Source organism: Saccopteryx bilineata, chromosome X, assembly GCF_036850765.1.
Source record: "Saccopteryx bilineata isolate mSacBil1 chromosome X, mSacBil1_pri_phased_curated, whole genome shotgun sequence".
Taxonomy (NCBI): Eukaryota; Metazoa; Chordata; class Mammalia; order Chiroptera; family Emballonuridae; genus Saccopteryx; species Saccopteryx bilineata.
Genome location: NC_089502.1, coordinates 46,000,125 through 46,004,867, shown reverse-complemented (window position 1 = coordinate 46,004,867; position 4,743 = coordinate 46,000,125). Strand labels below are relative to the sequence as shown.

The window sequence follows — 4,743 nt, the reverse complement described above, 5'->3', positions numbered from 1 at the left end:
TAAGGACTGCAGTCTAGGCAAAGGCTAGAGACTTTGGTACTGAGTGGAATTTGTCAGTTTATGATTTGCTAAATTCTGGATTAAGAGTTTAGGGCCAGTGTTTCTGTAAACAATCATGTTAGTCTAGACTGATATATAAACCTTAGACTGGGAAGTCTAAGCCCCAACTCGATTGGCAGCTTGATGCGAAGAGAGCAGAGCTCATAACCAAGAGGAACCTATCTGTAACTCTTAGAAATAGTAAAAACGACAAAAAATTCAAAGGGTTTGTGGGTACTCAAATATTTTATATTCATTTTAAAAAAAGAAACTTAAAATAATCAATGCACAAAATAGCATTGCATTAAAGGAATAAAAAAACTAAATTATATGTTATAAAACCTACAAAATGTGTAAAATTTTAAGAAATAGAAATAAAAGTTGAGACTATCAAGAGAGGCTTCAACATAGTGCTGGATTTGAACATTGGATGGAAATGACATGGACAGGTTAAGAGAAATAAAGGACACTCAAGTAAAAGCATAGAGGTGATAGTAAGAAGTTTATGTGCAGAGGTCTATGAGAAGACAAGGAACTACTGTACTTGTACAATTTTTAAAATGAGAAATAGAAAGAAATATTCAATAGATAGCATAAGAACAAATACCAGATGTCAGTGTTTCTATGGTAGCTTGCCTTTTGCACACTGGGATATTTATTTTTCAGAGGTAAATAAAACTGTTAAGGACAACACTCTTGGACTAAATATTTCCAAAGCTCTGAGGAAAATAACATTATTTTACACCAAAATAGTTCTCATCTATCACTATGGAAAAAACTTACAAAAAAATAGTTAATATAAAATTCATGAAGAAGTTTGAGAGTTCTGATTCTGGCTAAGATGGAGTAAGGAGATTTTACCCTGTTATTTCCTATGAATGTAGCTATAAAGCATGGGAATATTCTTGAAGTACTTTTTTAGGAACATTGAACAATAAGTATAAGGTAGTTAGAGGAGAAAAAATAGAATATGAAGTACTGAAATAATGATATGTTACTATATTTTTTGCCTTCAGTAATTCCAGCCTAGACTCAATATAGCCTGAAAACCTAAAAATGAATTTATGAGGAAAATAGAGATCTAGGTAAAGTTCTCTACTTCTGGATCAACATAGAGAGTATGGAAAATCCTCTTTTTTTTCTTTAATTCATTCTCTCAATTAAGTCTCTATTCCTTTAGACACAATTAAATCAAAATGAATCACTGATTTAAATGTTAAACATAAAACTATAAAACTTTTAGAATAAATGTAAGATAACCTTTGGTAGCTAGTGCTAGGCGATGAGTCCTTAGAGTTGACACCAATGCACAGTCAATAAAAAGAAAAATCAATATATAAGACTGGATCAAATTTAACAAAGTCACTCTGTGAGAGATACTATAAGGACACTAAAAATATATGACACGCAGTGGCAGAAAATATTTGCAAACCACTAATCAGATGATGGCCTACCATGTACAACATATAAAGAACTCTAAAAACTTAACTTTTATAATATGAGAATCACATTAGAAAATTGACAAAATAAATGAACAAATTTTTCACTAAACAGCAGATATAAAACTATCAATAAGTACATGAAAAGATGTTTAACATCGTTAGCCACTAGAAATGCAAATTAAAATCACAAAGAGATATCACCACACATCTATCAGAATAGCTAAAATAAAAAATATATTGACAACATTAAATGCTGGTGAGAAGTCAAAGAAATAAGATCATTCATACATTGCTGTTGGGAATGTGCAATCATATGGTCATTGAGAAATAGTTTGAACATTTCTTATAAAGTTAAATATACACTTACATTTTGACTCAGCAGTTACTATATATATATATATTCATTTTAGAGAGGAGCGACAGAGAAATACAGAGAGAGAGAGAGAGAGAGAGAGAGAGAGAGAGAGAGAGAGAGAAGGGGGGAGGAGCAGGAAGCAAAAACAACTCCCATATGTGCCTTGACCAGGCAAGCCCAGAGATTTGAACTGGTGACCTCAAAATTTCAGGTCAACACTTTATCCACTGTGCCACTACATGTCAGGTGAGCAGTTGCAATTTTGAATGTTTATCTCAGAAAAATAAAAATTTATGTTTAAATGAAAAACTCTATGTGATTTTTTTTTTTATAGCAACTATATTTGTAATGGGCAAAACAGTAGCACCAATGTCCTTCAACTAGTGAACTGGTAAAAAAAAACCCTGACACCCCCCATATGTTGGAATTCTATTCAGTGTTTAAGAAAAGAATGAATGATTGATATACATAATCAATCATGGATGAAACTTTAGGGTATTATGCTGAGTGAAAGAAGCTAGTCCTAAAAAGTTACATACAAAAAAGATATGTAGTTAATAAGTGTGATGATTTGGGTGTTCATACTCTTGTGTGACATGGGCCTCCCTCAAACATTGTTACAACATCAACACATTACCCATTTGAGATGAAAAAAAAAGATGCATAATATATGATTATTATAGCATATATGTATGCTATATATATTACATATTATGACATTTATTTATTTAAAAATTTCTTAAGTAAAAGGAAAAGGAGATAGAAAGACAAATTCCCTCATATGCTCTGACCAGGATCAACCTGGCAACCCCTTATCTGGAGCCGAAGCTTGAATCAACAGAATTCTCCTCAGCACCTGGGGCAAATGCATTTGAACCAACCGAGCCAATGGCTGCAGGAGAGGAAGAGAGAGAGAGATGAGGGAGAGGGAGGAGGAGAGAAGTACATGGTTGCTTCTCATATGTGCCCTGACTGGGGATTGAACTTGAGACTTTTGCATGTAGGGCTGAGGCTCTATCCACTTAGCCAACCAGCCAGGGCTATTTATTTATTTTAAAATTAAATTTTTTGGAGTGACATTGGTTAATAAGTTTATGTAAGTTTTGTGTGTATAATCCTATAATACATTATCTGTATATTGCATTTTGTGCTTACCACTTAAAGTTAAATCTTCTTTCATCAACATCTATTTCATTCCTCCCCTTTACCTTTTACTAATGCCCCACACTTCCAGATGATGCGGTACATATATGTGATGGAATACTACTCAGCCATAAGAAAAGATGTGATATTGCCATTTGGAATATCATGAATGGATCTTGAGCATATCATGCTAAGCAAAATATGCCAGACAGAAAAAGTTAAGAACCATGTGAATTAATTTATCTGTGGAATATATTTAACATTTTCAAATAACATAATTAGAGCAATGGAGAATTGACTAGTGGTATCCAGTCATTAAGGAAAGCAAGAAAGGATGGGTATGACTATAAAAGAAAGCCTTGTAGTGATGGTACAGTTCTATATTGTATTTATGGTGATGGTTACATGAAGCTACACATGTGATAAAATTTCATCCAGTTACACATACACAAGCACTCACATGAAAATAAGTACATATATACTAAGTAAATAAATTATTTTGATTATTCCAGTATCAGTATTCTGGTTTTGATGTTGTACTATAGTTACACAAAATTTTAACATTGGGGAATATTGAGTGAAGAAGGCACAAGACCTCTCTGAATTCCTTTGCAACTTCCTGTAAATCTATATATTTTTTCAAATAAAAGTAAAATCAAAGATTACATATTATATGATACTATTTATATAACATTCACAAAACGACAAATGTATAATGATACAGAACAAATCAGTGGTTGTTAGAGCAAAGGGTTGAGGAGAAAGTGAGATTGTATGAAGAAATTATACAAAGAAAACTTTTGGGAGTAATGAAAGTTGTTAAAAATTATAATGGTAGTTATCCAAATCTAGACAGATATTAAACTTCAGAGAACAATACTCTCTGAAATATTCCATTTTACTCCATGATAAAAAATAAAACCAACAAAAATTACTTTTGAAGAATATAATACAGAAGAAATATTTTGTTTTTGTCTAAGCCTAAAAATTAAATATCAAACATATACTCCCCATCCTACCAATCCAAAGAAAATTCACCTCTATGACGTACTTAAAGTTACTTGAGTAGATATATTTTACAAACACTCTGGTAGGAAGAATGAAATTGAATAGTACCTGGAGTAATATTCCAATTCTATCAGTTTGTGAAAGACAATCTGTCACTGCCTTGTTATCTCATCTGTAGCATTGGGATAATAATAATATCTAATTCATAGGGTTATAATAGAAAAAGTGGTGTTAATTTGTGCCTAAAACTGTACTTGACACATACTAGGAACCCAATAATTAATAACTGTTATTATTCTGGGCACAGATGTTGTGTTTGTGTGTTAGCACTATAATTTTTTATTTCAATAAAATAAAATAAGAGAGATTAAAAAGGAAGAAGTGAATGCAAGATTACTTTAAAAGAAGAAAAGGTTGGAATAAGGTATATGTGGGTTGATCTAAATTTAGACTGCAGTGATATCAATGGGACAGAAGATGAAATATATGAAAAAACCTTAACTGAAGACTTAACAAGGAATTTGGTATGAGGCAGACAAGGAAAAGAAAAATAAAATTTGACTTCACCGTTTCATATTGGGAGAACAGAGGTAGCATTAAGAATTAGGACTATGGAGAGCAGAGCAGGTCTTGGAGAAAGATAACGTATTTAATATTACACTGTTTAAATCAATTATAGCAAGCGTAGATGTCCTGAATCTATTTAGACATATGGTACTGATGTTTAGGTACAACATTTTGTCTAAACATACAGAT

General features: G+C 32.0%; 1 non-coding gene across 1 annotated transcript; it reads left to right on the top strand.

The window, feature by feature from the left end:
- Window positions 1-2,378: 2,378 nt before the first annotated feature.
- On the top strand, window positions 2,379-2,483 carry LOC136318061 (small nucleolar RNA U13). The gene has a single exon (XR_010728023.1). It is a non-coding gene; the product is annotated as a small nucleolar RNA U13 (small nucleolar RNA).
- Window positions 2,484-4,743: the final 2,260 nt, after the last annotated feature.